This window comes from Macrobrachium rosenbergii, chromosome 44 (assembly GCF_040412425.1).
Source record: "Macrobrachium rosenbergii isolate ZJJX-2024 chromosome 44, ASM4041242v1, whole genome shotgun sequence".
In the NCBI taxonomy this organism is placed as follows: Eukaryota; Metazoa; Arthropoda; class Malacostraca; order Decapoda; family Palaemonidae; genus Macrobrachium; species Macrobrachium rosenbergii.
The window spans coordinates 17608004-17625895 of NC_089784.1; the positions used below are offsets into that span (position 1 = coordinate 17608004).

A 17892-nucleotide genomic window follows, 5' to 3' on the forward strand; every position below is an offset into this window, starting at 1 on the left:
GGTTAATCATTAAAAAAAAGTGTTATTATTATTATTATTATTATTATTATTATTATTATTATTATTATTATTATTATTATTATTATTATTATTATTATTATTAGTAAATGTAGTACAATAATACAAAACTTTTTATCACACATCATAACACCCTTATTTTAATGGCAGTTGTGTGTTTTTTTTTAGTACACTATTGTTTATTGACTTCTAAGACGTCTGCCTCGATAAATTTCCCTTATTTTGAAAAACAGGCACCTTTCGAACATAAAATTTCAAAGCTACACGTCTAAACTACCCACCTATTTCAGAAATGAAGATAGCTGTCGCAGAAATCAGGAGACACCAGCTATTGGTCTACAAATAAAATAACATTTTCATCAATATCAGAATAAAGCATGTAGTCCGAGATAGAAAAATATTGCAAACATTTTGTTGTCCTTTCGGTTCATCAAGGTTGCTTCGCTACCTCCGGCACATTATTTTTGCAAGGAGAGACAAAGGCCAAAGTTGCCAGGCCATAATTCAGTTTTCCCCAGTTTCATATTTCATTGAGGATTCGTCAGAGGGAAACACAACCGCCGATTCTTTATTTGTTGACAGTGGTTTAGGTTTTGGGTTCGTGCGTCTGTTACCAATTCTTCATTATTTTTCCCCCCCCTCACTCTAGTTAGGATGAAAAAATAAACTTGATGATATCTACCTGTACATATCTAACAAGCTCCAGTCAATCGGATTTATGTCATCATAAATGGAGAGTTTCTGTCACAAATTGTACATAAATGTTTGCCTAAGAATTATGATAACCACTAAAACATTTAGTTACGAAAGTTTCGAGAATTGCTAGAGACAGTCAACGCTTCGATGTTAATTTGGTGTATATTGATCGTTTTTTGGTCAAACCTTAGAAAATTGCTAAATTACGTAATGCTGAATAAAATTGATGTATTCTTGCTTATTTACAAACAAACCCACACACGCACATGCATATATATATATATATATATATATATATATATATATATATATATATATATATATATATATATATATATATATATATATATATATATATATATATATATATATATATATATATATATATATATATATGTGTGTGTGTGTGTGTGTGTGTGTGTGTGTCATCTGTCAATTATACGATCTTTATTGTAACCTAACTTTTATATATCTCATCAGTCTACTAGTAAAGGACCGTGTGTCGAAAGGCCTAGCAACCACTCCTGTGTTTCACTTCTTTCTTTTGCCTTTATTTATGTATTTATGTATGTTTATTTATGTATTTATGTATATATATATATATATATATATATATATATATATATATATATATATATTTAAACCTATTATTAATTTCCCCAGTTTCTTGGAACAGTCAATTCATGAAGACATCACACAACTATAGGAACATAGTACACTCTTACCTTAGACGCAGCTTTACACCAAACCAGTCACTCCCCCGTATACATATTATAATTTGTGTTTCAATTTTATCTTAAAACTTTAAGATAAAATCTGCCTCAATAACTTACCATCTATACCAGAGACCAGAGACACCATACATACTGCCTCTCCATCGATTTTATGATTGTTTTTTTTTTAGATCTACCTGTATGACGCACAGCGTTTCCTTTATTTACTTTAAAACTCCTTACATAACAGTTCAAAATAGTCACGTGATGTACATACTACATTCGTTCTTTAAACCGAAGCAGCTTTTCTCCTCATTAATTCAACAGTCTTCTGTCTTACTTTCTCAGTCAAGATCATCCCATGCACCTTCCTTCATTACTAGTAACTCCTTTCTTCTTTTAACGTGCTTGTTTTCCCATTTGTATGGGGTAAGCATGATGCCTTCTTTTGAAGGACTTTGATTTGGCGTTTGGGGTAGACTGTAGTCTCGATCGGCTGCCCAACCTGTCATCGCCTAGATCCCGGTAGCGTATGTACATGTATTGTACCAGTCACCAGCGCCCTTTCTCCCAGCAGCGAGGAGTCGTTGCGCGGTTAGGTCGACAGTCGAGACATGTGAGGCGTCTGGTATGTTTTTAGATGTTGGAGTGGCTTTGTTTGTGTGTGTATTAGTCTGTAACACCCATTTACTTTAAGCAAACCTATCCGTTGATTACATACGTAATCCTGGGGTGTCTACACGGATAGCAAAGTTTCCGCCTCTCTGACCGGTCGGCTGCGGATTTGAACCTGCGACATAGACCTCTAAGAAGTCCGAGCTGCTGCTCTAACCGACTAGTAACGATGTCCCCTAATAATTCTTGCTCTGTCTTATATCATCATCTTCATATTATACAAATGAACAATCTGATATGAAATCTAGCAGCAGGTATACGCTGTAGTCCAGATAAGGTTTTAACATTTTCAAGACAAATTAAAAATAATTGTTCAGACTTTTAGATCGTGATTCCTTGATTTATTACAAGTTTCGATACCATCACAAACTTTGCAAGTCTAGGAAAAATCCTAGGAAGATTTTGTTTTATTAATTAATGTGTTCTAGTTTTGGCATTTATCAGCTGATTACCTCCCTTGTATTCCTTTCAGTGAATCATTCCAGGTTCTTTCTCCAAAACCTTCTTCGTCCAAATCACAACTTTTGAATTTTGTTTGAATTTACAGTCTTGATAAAAGACTTTTTGAACGAAAAAAATTCAAAGGTTGTTTCATGTGATAACCTTCCATATATCTGCGAAGTTCCTGTTGATTCCATCATTTGGTGAACAGAGAGAATTTATCTCTCGCTATTTCATAATTTGATTGCTAACTGAATTATTCCCCCTTGCTTGTTTTCCAGTTCCATAACCACAGTATTCTTCCCCTCATATTTCATATTTTATTTCTTAGAGAAAATCCCTGTTCACAATTCCAATGCTTACTTTCAACACACCTTATAGGATATTTTAATTCCAGACCGACTACAACAATTCCTTTATATAAAAATACGAAAAAATAAAGATTTTATATATATGTGTATATATATACATACATACATACACGTTATACATAGTCTCTATGACCAATGAAATAGTCGAATAGGTGTACTTGTAATGATTGCTTGTATGCTATTCTAGGTATAGTCGAGTTTTAGGCTTATCTTCTACTGCATTGTGTCCCTTTTTGAGAACATTTGCAATATTACTTTCTTTTGTTACATTAATCTATTTATTAAGTTGTTTTTTCAGGCATCTCACTTTTAACAGTTTGTTTACAGAATATCCATATGATATTAAAGTGACAATAATCCCTCGAAAAAAAAATTTGAAATCTGTTTCAGTCTTACCAGCCAATGGGGAAATTGCCTTCAAAGCCTTGCATCCATTGGCCAAAGCTCAAAACTTTAGCTAATGAGAGAGAGCGATGGAAAAGGTTCTAGATGGGTGTGGTGGAGGTCTCTGATTGGCCAAGAGGAAATCTTGGTCGACTTCTCAAGCAGTTCTTAGGCGGCCATATTAGTGAAACGACGGTATATTCAAGCTGTGTATTGTGAACTTTAGCATCTGACTATAGCTCACTTGACTATAACTCACAATATTTGGTGAGTACCTTTTTCCGTATCAACAATGTTGCGCAGTTTTGGTAAATTTTTGGTTGTATTTATTTGGCTGAAGGTTAGTTAGCATAGGCATTTAAAACTTTTGGGTAAGAATCCCGGTTCTTCATCGAGAAAGCGTTTGTCGAGAATGGGTCTTAATTTTAGGGCTCGAATTGGTTTCGACTAGTAAATTTTAATCAACTTTAGGTGAAAAGGATTGCTTAAAAGCAAGTCATTTCTCTGAAATATTCAGCCTGTGATTGGCAGGTCTTGAGGCTATGTTGGTTCCATTTGCACTTTCCATTGTGTAGGGTCAGTGAAGTCCCATATATACGATCGAAGTCGTTGGGTAAGGTGACAAAGATGTCGATTTAATAGCCCAATACTCTCTTGCTTGGCAAGTTTTTTGTAAACAATTTTATTTTTTCCGTTGTACGTACGTTTATATCCCATGTTACACGTGAAGCACACGCTCTTACATTAATTTCTTGTAAAATATTGACACTTGAACCCTGAACCCACTAAGACCACACCCACAAGTCAGTCAGTACACGAGTTCGGTGTTTTAAGTTTTAGATTTCTCATAGGCTTTGTTGTAATTCACTTTTAAATACATTCTATTTCTCTGAGTAGTTTCAACTTAATTCTGCAACTTTTTCTCGGTTTTCCTTAGGTAACCAAATGTTACTCTGACTCCAAATCTGTAGGCTACAGGTGTTAGTGTAATATTTCTTGTTAAAGCCGAAGCTGTATTTTGTGAAATGACATAATGGAGTTCCACAAAATACCGTGCAAGGTGATATAGGTGAGGTCGGGGGTGTTTCGATGTGTTACATGACGCTAAGCAAAGTGTATATTAAGAAAGTTTAAATTTTACTTTAAACCATTAACGCATTTTGGAATTATAGATTTTTTCCGGTTTTAATGTGTTATGAATGTGCTGACCATCGTTCCGTTCTCAGATGACCTAAGCTAGGGTGCCCGGTCCCTACTTTTGTGCTTGACATTAGTTTGAAAACATTCCATAAAGTTATATTTAATCTGAATGGGAACTATCATTGGGTCAAGGTCAATATATGTCACTCGTTTCAAGTTTTTCCCCACCAATATTTTTTGCTTTCCCCGTCTGGCCGTTGGAATTTGAGGATGTAAGGGGCGGGGAGGGGTCCACTACCCCTCAAAGTACTCATTTGCGAACGAAACCAATGATAAAAACGTTCAAAGCGCACATTTAAAAATAAGGAAAAGATTTTTAAAAGTCCAAAATCGCAGTAGTGGTTTAAATTAAAATATTTGAAGGAAAATGTAGATATTTCATTCACGGAAACGTTGCCACCATTTGAAGTGAGAAGCCATTTTCATAGACTAAGTAAAAGTTAAATAATCGAATGAGAGGAGTCGTTAAGCCTTTGCAAGGTTATATTTTCATTCCGTGAAACGTTGCAATGGCAGTCTCACTTGGTTTACCTTTCCTTTGAGGTGGGTTTGTTACGCAATTAATGGAAGAGCCCTCGGCTGTTTTAGCCGACAAAATTCGAATAATTCCTCTGATTTTCGTTAACTATAGTTACCGACGGAGCTGTGCAATAGTGGACTAAGAAAAGTTCGTGTTCAGTGTGACGCCAGTTAACACCCGTGAGACTTGGTTAGATCGACCTTTCGACTAACAGAATTTCTTGAAGGTGCCTGGGAATATTTCCGTATTTGGAGGGTTAACACAATGCTTGTCTTGTTAAAAGGTACCCCCCCCCCACCTCTCTCTCTCTCTCTCTCTCTCTCTCTCTCTCTCTCTCTCTCTCTCTCTCTCTCTCTCTCATATTTTGTTTAACTCGTTAAACAGGTTAACTGCAGTGACCAGCGAAGATTCATGTTGGAGTGCTTAACAAAATATTGAAACGCCATTGAATGTTATGATAGGCCTCCCATGAATTAAATTTAATGTTTAACGCATGAAATTTACTGCTTGGTTATCGCCCACAATATGTATGTGTCGTTTACATGCAATTTGCTTTGTCTATTGTCGGTGGTGTTTTCTGGGTGCAATCATTAGCGTACCAGTGCTCCATAATCGTAAATTAGATTGTTCCAAATAAGGTAATGTCTTTACAAAACAAATTGTGCACAATGAAATAAAAACATAAAATTGGATTTTAACTACTGAACAAGAATCGGGTCAAAGTTTCATGGTCCAACATGACAAAATTTGGCTTAATTTTTGCCGTAAAAACCTGTCTTTTCCTGATTATTAGTGACTTCTTCAAAGCTTTTCTAAGTGGCCTGACGTTAATCTCTCTCTCTCTCTCTCTCTCTCTCTCTCTCTCTCTCTCTCTCTCTCTCTCTCTTATAAAGGGGTCTTGCTCGGCAAGGTTTCAGTCCCATGACTGTTATAAACAAGTGAGCGCCCGTATATTGTGTAGATTTAACGTCATATCCTGTGTTTATTCCAGAATTAGTGACAGAATGGCACGTCTTTAACTTAAATGAATATCTATAACATTGTTCATTTACATTTTTATTCAGTTGCTCATAAACCAGGTTGAGTGGGAATGAAGTGATTCATATTCTGCTCGAAATTGAGATCCTACTGAAGATATGTGAAATATCAAGGGACTGCAATAACCCAAGTCCAATTGTTGGTCATTCATATTCTTCATTCCAGGGGCATTTAATCAGCTTGCTACTCTGTTGTGTTGTACTAAAGTGTAGCCTTATTCTCAATTGGTTAGAAATAAATTACATTAATAAAGAAAATGTTTAGATTGTGAACGAGATCATCAGACGTTTTACTCTAAGGTTCTCCATATCATCACTCAAGGAAAAAAGGCAACGTCGCCTCAGCTCCCACGATATCAGGTAGCGGAAGCCATTTTTTTTTTATGGTGGGGGCGGGTGTGGGTGGGTCATGTATTTGTAAGGTATTCATGTTAAAAATGCTGTTTCAGAACTTTGAAGAGATTAGCCAAGGTGATGTATCTTGGCCTTTTTTTTCTGTGTGTGAGAGTTTCTACCTGAATACTTTTGGCCTAGTATTTGAAGGAAACCTTGGAAAGCTTCTGTTACATAGGTAACCCGAATTAAGTAGGCGTTTCTTATATTTTTATATTGTAATTTGTGCTCTCTCTCTCTCTCTCTCTCTCTCTCTCTCTCTCTCTCTCTCTCTCTCTCTCTCTCTCTCTCTGTCTTTTTAACGTTTGTATTAGGTCTGTTGCAGTAAAAACAAGTGAGCGTTTTATAACCGATAATTATTAATTGCTTAAAGCACTATGCTTAAAGCACTACAGCACTGTGTAGCTTTGGTCACTGATTGTTAGCCTTCATACCCCAATGACACATTATTGTCTCTTGCACCAGTGCTAAGGGTTGTTGTAATTTGAAAACTATGCAACGTTTACCTTGAACCTCAATAGCATTCCAGTATTCGCCATGATAGAGCTTAGGACAAAGATTTGCATTGGACAGATTATTCTAGGACTGAAGGATAATTTTATGGTGTTCTACATTTGTTGAATCATTGCATCTCAGTTGGTGACAGGGTAGCTTATATTCGTGAAGCCTTGTTGTGTTTATACCATGTGACCTACAGTAATCGTGCACATAGGTGGTAACCACAGCATTTTAAAATTCTCTCTCTCTCTCTCTCTCTCTCTCTCTCTCTCTCTCTCTCTCTCTCTCTCTCTCTCTCTCTCTCTCTCTCGAATTTCTTCGTTGACTGCACTCGTTGTTAAATTTTTTTTAATCTAATTAGTTTATCTAAACTTTGACAAGCTGTGTAACCTGATTTATTAAAATCGTAATTAAATTAGTTTGGTAAGTTTTATGATTGGGGTTTATTGCTAACGAACGAGGCTGGTATGAAGAAAATAAGGTCATTGCCCTTGAAATGAGAATTGTGCACAGTCATTCGCTTCTGCGCGTACACATTTGCGCTTGCGCACAGAACTACTCCATCGTCACAAATAGTTTGGCGCTAGTGGGGCAAGGATTCGGAAACGCCTGTACCGTTCCTTCCATTCTCTATTTAGAAAAAGAGCATGGGGTCCTCTGATGTGCCCTTAGGTAGAAAGTGGGAGAGAGGTTTTCTCTTTTTCTCTGAAAAAATCATCTGGGAATTCATCAGCCTTTTTATCTATTGGTAGAAGCCTTTTTCCAATATTTGGAGAAATATCTTGAACTGGTCGAAATCCTATGCCAGCCGTATGAACCTCCAAACTGGGTCATAGTTTGGATAGTTTCGTTTTGAAAAATCTTAAGTACGTTGAATTTTTCAAATGTAAAAAACATCTCGAAAGATTTTGTTCGTAAAATTTAAGGCACAGACCATAGTTTGTAGTTATACCTAATTTTCAAAACTGAACACGCTATTAATGTAGGAAGACGGATCTTTTTGGATGTGATTCTATGCAAGGTAGAAATTCGATTTTATATTTTGTAAGTCTAGTTCCAACTGTAAGATTTTGAACGGCAGTTTTAGAAAACTGGGTATTTTATTTGGACCGAAGTTCACCTTGAACCGAGGGTGATAGTTACCACTATATTGTGGATTGCCACACTTACGTCATAGGTTCAATCTCTCTCTCTCTCTCTCTCTCTCTCTCTCTCTCTCTCTCTCTCTCTCTCTCTCTCTCTCTCTCTCTCGGTTATTCCAGCTACGCCAACACAAGGGGCGATTCGAACTTGCCTTAGTAAGGAGGGCCTCGACGAGGTAACCTCTGATATAGAGGTAAAAAAAGTCTTGTATAACGGACTTACAAGGAGCAGTTCTTAAATGGTTTTACCTTCCCCTTTTTGATACTTCCCGTAAAGAAATGAGTGTTTAGTTGGTTCCAAACGTCAACTCACTTGCATAATTGTATGAAACTGTGTAGTCAGTTTTCTGCAACCTGCCAATTGTGGCTGTTGACCATGGATTTCGTCCTTTATTACCGTATTCTGTTAAGCTGTGCCTCAAATCGATATGAAACTCGATCTGCCAGTTTGCTGTACTGTCACTTGATACTTTTTCAGGTTGAAAGTTGAATGGGTTGTCTTTGTTGTCTTGTGGGCTTTCTGAAGCCTGGATTCCCACCTGGTCGAGGTTTTCTTTTATAATCCTCTCCGTCCTTCCACCAGGTTTCATTTTTGCCGGCATTAATATCCGCCCTCGTGCTGTCCTCTGCTTATGTTTCTCAATTCTAGTTTATAATTTTCTGCAATAGGGAGACTATGTAGGGGCATGTAACAATACCTGTCTCATACACTACCGGGCCATAAATGGCCAAACTTGGGAAGGAGCTTCCGTACTTACCTCAGAATTTAACATAGCATAAAATTTAGGTCAAACATTGCAAGTGCAAAAACTTGGCTAAGGGGAGCAATGTGGGCTCTAGCCCCTTATTTGCCTTAGTTGCTTTTAAGTTATAAGAATTCATTTTAATTATTTTTGGTTTTAGGTTTTAGGGTGTTCATTGGGAATTTTAAAAGGTATGAAATGTAATTTGTAATGGTTGATTCCTGTGCGTCTTGATAGCTGAATCCATATTGAAATATGCTGTAGCCAAGTATTTTAACTTTTCACGGTTTCAGCGTTTTAAAATTAGAGATCGGTTTGGACTTTTTTTTTCCCCCCAATAACTAGAAATTTTACGAAGAAACTTGCTTCCACCCACAAATTCTCCGTAAGGGGCTAGTACCGTCAGTGAACCTCATGCGACACTAGGTTCTTTGCAGCGTCCCTTCGGCCCCCAGCTGCAACCCCCTTTCATTCCTTCTACTATACCTACTTTCATATTCTTTCTTCCATCTTACTCTCCACCCTCTCCTAACAATTTTTTAATAGTGCTACTGCGAAGGTTTCCTCCTGTTACACCTTTCAAACCTTTGGACTATCATTTTCCCTTTCAGCGCTGAGTGACCCCTTATGTCCCCAGCGTTTGTCCTATATTGCATTCCATTCCAACCAAACATTAGGGTTCTTCAGCTCTCTGTAGATCCTGCCAATCAACTACATTTCCTCAAGCTTTGTTAGAGAATGCACGACCTTTACATAGGTATGTTTCACTGAACCGTGTTTAGTTCGTCATTGAGAGCACATAGGGTAATTAATCTTTCTACTAGGTCTCCATGGCGTTAAAATAACAAGCCAGTCGTGTACATTGCAGCATGCATTGCGACAGAGTGAGGGGCTTCAATTATTTTTTTATTGTACTCCCTCTCTGTTACTCGTCCAAATAGTCTCAGCTTTCATGAAGTCTATTTACTCTACCCTTTGTTTCTGCAGTGATCACTTCATTTTTCAGGCATACATTCATTACCTTGCTTTCAGTAGCTTTCCTAAAAGTTGAACATTTTATAGGCTTCGTGAAAAAAAAGAACTCTCAAACGTTTCTATGGCTCCTTCTACATTGTATACCCAAGAAGTTAATAATTCACATGAAAGAAAGAGTAAGAGAGAGAAGTGGTAAGCAACGCTCCGTCGGAATGTATACCCTACAGTTTGTAAACTGTAGATCCTCAACGAGTTCATTCTCATCCCACTTACCTCTCTCTCTCTCTCTCTCTCTCTCTCTCTCTCTCTCTCTCTCTCTCTCTCAACTGGAAGGTGCCTGATTACCACCTTTTTCATTGTATCGTTTGCTTGAATATGAGCTTATCGACCTTATCAGTAACTGTTGTATCACCATAGAACAGTTCTGTATCAATTAACAGATTGGCAATTTGGTAAGGGTACAAATATGTTAGCTGTTGTTTATTAACCCACACAGTGAGTATTGGCAAGGCCCTCAAGATTTTCCAACAGCAGCTGTTTTTGTAGGGCCTTAGAAACTTCTATGAATCTTCCTTGTATCTTCCCTGTAGGGCCTCCGAGCTAGAAACAGTGTTGAGTACTGACACTTCTGAAGGTTCCTCAACCCCCACAGATACTTTGTTCGTTACCTAAAAATCGAACGTCTTAATCATGTGGCCAGTTGATTTCATGCGTCCCTGGTCTTGGTAAGGACATCTGGTTGCTCGTCCATTGGCTTGTGAATCCTTGTAGTATCTAATCACGTGATTCTTTCATTTACATTTGGCCTTACATAAATTCAATGTCACACGGTCGGGTTCCTTCTATTTTGATTTGGGCACTGTGGTAACTGACTTTTGATGTTTGTGAACGAGTACGGAGTCTAGTCTCTCTCTCTCTCTCTCTCTCTCTCTCTCTCTCTCTCTCTCTCTCTCTCTCTCTCTCCAGTGTTTAGCACTGGTTTAAAGTAAGCATCATATTGGTCGTAAATCTTGAACATGATGCGATACTTCGAATAAGAGTTTTTGTATCTTCTTGACAGTCCATTCATCCGTTTCTGTCGTGTTATTTATGGCCTCGAACTTGGATCTAGGACCGCCCAATCTCTCGAGCCGCATTGTCATCCGTTGCCATCCACACCAGACTAACAATAATTAAAGGTTGCTGCATGTTTCTTAGCACTCCTCTTCGGGAGTGATGTATGCACCAAAAGTTAACGCCTTATCTAGCAGTCATTGTTGGTCGCCAGGCCTAAGCACTGACTGATTTTTGAGCTTCGTTCGAGTATTTATATTGTATATGGTTTTGATTTCTTGTAATCGTTAAATAAACGTATTAGGTACGGTTGATCTTTTCTATTGTTTGCGGGTCTAGAACGTAGTATTGGTTGCGACATCGATATTGATGCGCTTGAGCAGTCAACCCACATGGGGGGTAGCGCCGTCAATGCACCTCAGGCGGCTCAAGGTGGACATTACCTAAGGTTCTTTTCAGCGTTCCTTCGGCCCTTAGCTGAATGATGAGTGTCATTGGCTGGTTGTTGGTTACTATGTCCAGATTTAAGTAGTTCCTGCTCCTTTTATATGGCAGAGGCGTTGGCTTTCTCTTCATCGCTGCTTGTTCTGTTAATCTTGGCAATTAATGGTGATTGTTTGGCAAGGAAAACTTAAATTGTAGGTTTGGATCAATATATTTCTTGCGGGCTAAACTCACTCGTAAAATGCTTCTGACTTTGCGTTTGAGACTCCGAATTGCAAGAGCTTTTTTACTGGAGGATTTGGAATTACTAAACGTATTTTTGCTTCTGTCCTAATTAGCTCGCATCTGGGGCGACTTCTTTATGATAGTGTTGGTATAACCCTGATTGATTTATATTCTCGGTTTTGCATTTTGTCTGTATCCAGTAAGCTGCTTCAATACGAATTATATGGATAATTGGATTTATTTCTCTCTCTCTCTCTCTCTCTCTCTCTCTCTCTCTCTCTCTCTCTCTCTCTCTCTCTCTCTCTACCCAGGGTGGTAAAGAGCTTTCATTTCAAGAGGTTGGTTAGGTTGCTATAGGACTTATCACTTGGCTTCCCCTTTTATATTTGTACCAAAAACTTTGTGCTTTTCAAATAAGGTTTAAAGTGCATTATCAAAAACACTATCTAAATTAGCGATCTGGCTTTTGCTAGTGTCCCTGTATCTTTAGAAATCGGAGTTGACCCTTCTCCTATTACAGTACCGCTGACGAGCTTTCAACATTCCTTATGCTGGTGCAGCAGGAATTTTTTTTTTCAATATGCTGAAGTGGGAGATTCATAATGAGATTTGTAAAAGTGTCCTTTAGAAGAGTTAGTTTTGTCATAATTGTCTATGGTGACATAATTGCTCATGGCAGGAGTGTCAACTCGCGATTTTAAAAAATTGAAATGGCATACAATTGCAGAAAGAAACTGGGAAAATTTTTAAAATTCTAAAGAATTTTTTATTGTCTAAGACAATCTTTTCTTGCATATTTAGTCTCTATGTATCATTGTCAATGCACTACAAGGATTAGTCTCGATGTATTATTAATGTACTACAAGGATTTACACTAACACAGGCTTTCCTCGCCAAGCCTGGAAGTGTACTAAAGAACAACAGATAGACTGAAAAGAGGGTCTTTATTTTTTTTCTTTTTAATCCTGAAAGAGGGTCTTTATTATTTTTATCCTCTTATCTAAAATAGCGCAACTTTTTAAAATCCTAAAATCCCGTTCTCTAAAATAGCGCTTTTTTTTTAAATCGTAAAATCCCGTTCTCTAAAATAGCGCATTTTTTTAAAATAATCCTATGCTCTAAAGTAGAGCAATTTTTCTTTTAGTGTGTTTCTTTAAAATAGGGCCTTTAAAAATAAATAATCCTATCCTAAAATAGCGCAATTTTTCTAAAATAGGGCCTTTAAAAATAAATAGGATTATCCTAAAATAGCGCAATTTTTCTTAGTGTATTTCTTATTTTAGAAATTTAGTGAAATATTAGTGTGTATTTCTTTAAAATAGCTCAGTTTCTTTAGTGAAATAATTTATTTAAATTTTTACGGTGGAAATATTTGTGAATTCTTTGTATCAATGAATAATTGTCATTTCGTTCTTTGTCAGGGAATCATTTCAGTTTAGAAATTGGAAATTTTTTGTGAATTCTTTGTATCAGTGAATAATTGTCATTTCGTACATTGTCAGATCATTTCAGTTTTGAAATATAAGGATTTGTCATTTTACTGTTAAGAACGCCAAAGAATGTAACTTTTATTTTAATTTTAGCTCATAAATACAACAAATTGCATACAACATGAGATACAGCATCAATGATAAATTATTTTCCAGGAGGTGACATTTCAGTTTTGAAATATAAGGATTTGTCATTTTACTGTTAAGAACGTCAAAGAATGTAACTTTTATTTTAATTTTAGCTCATAAATACAACAAATTACATACATGAGATACAGCATTAATGATAAATTTATTTTCCAGCAGGTAGAATCGAGGAACTGAGGACATGCAATATATTGCCAAAGGATCGTCGGATTTTAGAAGCCGGTGAAGTACAAGAAACGATTTTACAAGCGGAAAAAGATAGAGAGGAAATGCAAGAGGATCGATCGTCGGAACAAATATTTTAAAGCCAGTAAAATGCAAGATAATCTATTTTACAAGAGGGAGGAAATGCAAGAAGATCGATCGTCGGAACAAATATTTTAGAAGCCGGTAATCCAGGGCAATAATTTTTAAAAAAACTTCTGGACGCCTCACTTTTTAAGAATTCAAATTATTGTTTTTAGTTTTTTTTTTTTCTTGCTCTGGCGTCCCGATGTGGGTGGTGGTCACCGATTTTCAAGATTTGTGATTTTGATGTGAAACTTCTGAGCCAATAAATTATCTGAAATGAGTAAATACTTTCTTTTTGCTTAACTACCTTAAAAGAATTTTTGGGACTCTCTAAGCTTGATTAGTGATGTGCAATGAAGCTAATGATGTAATCTCCAAGCCGCCAGATGCGACAGTGTGTCCTTCCCATTTTAAGTACTGAACATGTTCTCCTCCTCCACATCGAGAACTCCACATCAGCCGGGAGGCATTCTTTGTTTCCTGTACAGACAGGTCCTTTCCCTTTCCTGTTCAGACGACCTGTCTTCCCGTTTCCTATTACTGTTCAGAATGGGTACTCTGCAAGACATGTTCTCCCCCTTCACATCCTTCCAAAGGTTGTCTTCGTTTCCTGTTCAGACGACCTGTCCTATTACTTGTTCAGAATGGGTACTCTACAAGACATGTTCTCCCCTTCCACATCCTTCCACCCTCCACATCCTTCCAAAGGTTGTCTTCGTTTCCTGTGTAGACATGCCCTTTCCCTTTTCTGGCCTTCCAGTTTCCTATTACTGTTCAGAATGGGTACTCTGCAAGACGTGTTCTCCCCCTCTACATCCGTCCAGAGGCATTCTTCATTTCCTATGCAGACATGGCCTTCCCGTTTCCGTTTCCTATTTGTCAGAGCGGTAACTCTTCTAGACCTGGAATGAGTGAGATTTATCAGCAATAATGTTCAACTTCTATTCAACATTGTGCCAGTATTCAATGCGACCTAATTGGATTTTTGTAAGCTCTGACCTAAAAGCAAGCGACTATGACAACATACAGTACATATATTACTGCAGAGCTCGTATGAATTATTACCACTTAGACGGAAAGAGAATGCATCCTTACATTTTCAAGCTTAAGATTACAAGATACATTGTAGAAACACAAGAGCAAATATACTGAATCACAAGAGCAAATATATTGAATATGGAATTTTTCTCCTGCAGACGTTAATGAAACGTGATGCTAACGGCGAGATTACATACGAATGTTTACCAAAAAAGATCTGGAGTCAATCTCCAGGTAATAGGCCCAGAGCATAATATTGTCTACTTACTTAAGAACTAGCAGTTCATTATTATTTCCAAAAATACTTCTAATCACACTGAAGCAATATATCAAGTAAATTACTTGTTTTCCAAAATACTTATAATCCCTCTTAAAAAATATAGCAAGTGTGTGTAAGTGTGTTAGTCAGGTTGGAAAATAGATATGGGCAAATAATCTAAAATTTTTTACTCCAGGTAACATTAATATCAAACTTTTACCGGGCATACATCAAGGTTGTGTAACTACTTCGACCTCTTAACATTAAATCGACACAACAAGCATTCATTTTTAAACTAAAAGACGATGGCAATGTTGAGCCAGTGAAACCAGAACAACTAATGTGACGACTTCACACTCTTTAGAATACGTCCTCGGCAAGCTATTTCCATCACGTCATTGAAACTGATCATGATGTCATTTATTTTCTATTTCACCAAAATTATTTCATAACATCATAACGTTCATTGCTTACACGGTGACTTCCAAATAGTCAAAACTAATAATCTAGTTCTATAACACTTAATGACACGCATTTTCAATTTCACTTTACCAACACTACTAGCCATCGTATCGGGCAAATATCCCAATTGTTTCATACACACGCACCAACAAAATGTTTACAAACTTCCGCCCGGTGGTCAAAATGACACCGACTAACAAACAGCACACGTTCTCATGAAAAGGAAAAGGTACCACAACGTGAAGAAGAAAATGTATTAAGAAAATGTATTAACAAATTCTACGATTACTCAAGTCAAAGATAAAGTCAAAGAAAACTTAGACAGGAATATATGAGAGAGGTAAACACACTAAATATAGATTGCTTAAACCCTTCTTGAATAACCATGCCAACCAACGACATGAATGACAGCAAACAGTCCATGAGGTAGCTCACATTCCCTTACCCAGTGACCCAGTGAAACTTCTCTCTGCTATGGCTGTTGAGGCCGTAAGCATCAGCTCATGGACAGACTGCTGGAAGTGCCATTCTTCCTTGAATAGTCTGGTAACATCAATAACATTCTAACGCCAGGATGGCCAAGGCACCAACCAACCGCTGTTATGTTAGCACCAGAAAGGCGCGGGTCCCTTCTAAATGGAAATGGCAAATGTGATGGGAGCGGGACAAATAAACTAGAGTGTACTGAAGATACAAATGAGGTCATGCAAGAGCTCTTGTCAACTTGACCACAACCAGGAAGACCAAATGAGGCAGAGGGAGAGGTATCTAAGCAGCCCAAAGAGAAGTTGATAACGTGCGGGAGTGGAAAATTGAAACGAATTGATATTATCATGCGAGACACAAGCAGCATTAAAAAAACAGTTTGTTGATATAGCAAAGGTGGTGTCCTTAATACAATTTACACTCCTCGAAATTATCTGAAAGTGGGGGATAGGAAAAGGATAAAGAAAGATCCAAATAGAATAAAAACATGGAAAAGTCCTGATAAATACATGGAGTATATATATAAAAAAAGTATCTGTAAATACTCGTATAACATGAAAAAAGAATGCAATGTGACACAATGGACGGGACATCGAGAGACGTGGTGGGAGAATCAAGATAAACAAAATCCTACAAGAGCCTTCAAGCAATAGGAAAAGAGAAGGGAGGCTAAACTAAAAGGCAGGTGGCAAGGACAGAGTATGGGAGGAACTGAATCAGATCAACACAGCAGAAGGATATGAAATGTTCAGGGGCGGAAGTGGCAGAGGAAAGATAAAAACTGAGACAAAATGAAAAGAAACCCAATGTGATATTTGATGAGTTTGAAATTCGTCAGCATGGAAAGAATGAAGACTAACTAGAGGATGCTACATGAAATGAGAATATATCATTGAAGCGATGAAAGGGGTCTTTTGAGATCACAAGTGGAAACCTCCCAGGCCCATCAGGAATATCAGTATACTAAAAACAACTTGTGAACCAGTCATGGGAGAACTGACCAGAATACAGGTACCGTATAGGAGAACATGGTAAAGAAAAGGATAAGACCAAAAGAATGGGAAAAAGTGTAAGATGATAAGCATTTGCAAAGGTTAAGAGAAACATCTGAAATTGATCATTCTCAGCTTGGTTTTTTACCATCGCAACATGAGACAACTGAGCTGCTTGTGAAGAAGCGATCCATGGGAGAATGCCACTGATTTTCTAACAAACCTGAACAGGAACACTGTCAGCTCATCCACTCACTGCCTCATGCCATTCCACTCTTCATACGTCATTATTTAACGCTCTGATTTACACATCCTATGGTATCTTGTAGTGGCGCTTTCAGCCATTCAGTGATTAAGACAGTGAAAAGAGAGAGCTGGAGTGGTTGGACAACAAAATAAAAGAACGGATAGGGGTCAAGTAAGAGGCTGAGAAGCGGGTGAGGCTTGAGACCAAAGGAACGTTGCAAACAACTTATAAAAATGCCTGGAGTGCACCACTTAAATTTCCAACATTGTGCGCAAATGGAAGATGGCATTTTCCCACCATCACCTTCATCGAACTGAGCTACAACTACAACCAAAAAAACAATCCCAACCCAAGAGCCCCACACTTTATGCTTAATGCGAGTATGTTAAGAGGTTATAAAGCAGCTAAGGGCAACTGCATTCATTCCATTATAGATACAAGAGCAACTACAAAGTGAATCGGAACAGGTCATATGATCCCTTACTTGGTCAAGGTCTTCTCTAGACCTTGTATTCGGTATGACGATCTCGCTCCAGGCCTGCTGGAACCCAGTGGGTCCTGCTGGAACCTGACAGGAAACGAAAGCTCTGAGAAGGTACTGACTGACTCGCGGTCCAAAACTGGAAATCTGTAAATGTAAAATAAATAAATGTAAAATAAATGATGAACATCCATATACTTATGATTACACTTGAATTTACTCATGTAACATATAATGAGAGAGAGAGAGAGAGAGAGAGAGAGAGAGAGAGAGAGAGAGAGAGAGAGAGAGAGTCAAAATCAAAAAGCAAATTAGACCACAACTGTGCAGCTTCCCAGAACCGTGACAGTTAAGTTTTTCAAGCCCCTCCGCACGCCCCCAGATGCACACACTCCCAAATGCTGCCAGGGACAGTAGAATTCCCACTTTTAATTTTAGTCTCCCTCATTAGCTTTTTAACATTGAAGACGG

At 37.6% G+C, this 17892-nt stretch overlaps 1 protein-coding gene and 1 long non-coding RNA gene across 5 annotated transcripts in view; one reads left to right on the forward strand and one right to left on the reverse strand.

Annotated features, from left to right (window-relative positions):
• LOC136829368 (uncharacterized) overlaps nucleotides 1-13741 on the forward strand; it is a 489602-nt gene extending 475861 nt beyond the window's left edge. For 3 of the 4 annotated variants that reach the window (XR_010850369.1, XM_067087816.1, XM_067087817.1), the window contains one exon: nucleotides 13322-13741. The gene's annotated coding sequence lies outside the window, so the exon portion shown is untranslated. Of the gene's footprint in view, nucleotides 1-3314; nucleotides 3566-13321 lie in introns of those variants that run through there. The other variant, XR_010850368.1, reaches the window with a different exon arrangement.
• Nucleotides 13620-17568, reverse strand: LOC136829369 (uncharacterized). The gene is made up of 2 exons (XR_010850370.1): nucleotides 17425-17568; nucleotides 13620-14358 (listed from the first exon to the last, which is right to left on the reverse strand). It is a non-coding gene; the product is annotated as an uncharacterized lncRNA (long non-coding RNA).
• Nucleotides 17569-17892: the final 324 nt, after the last annotated feature.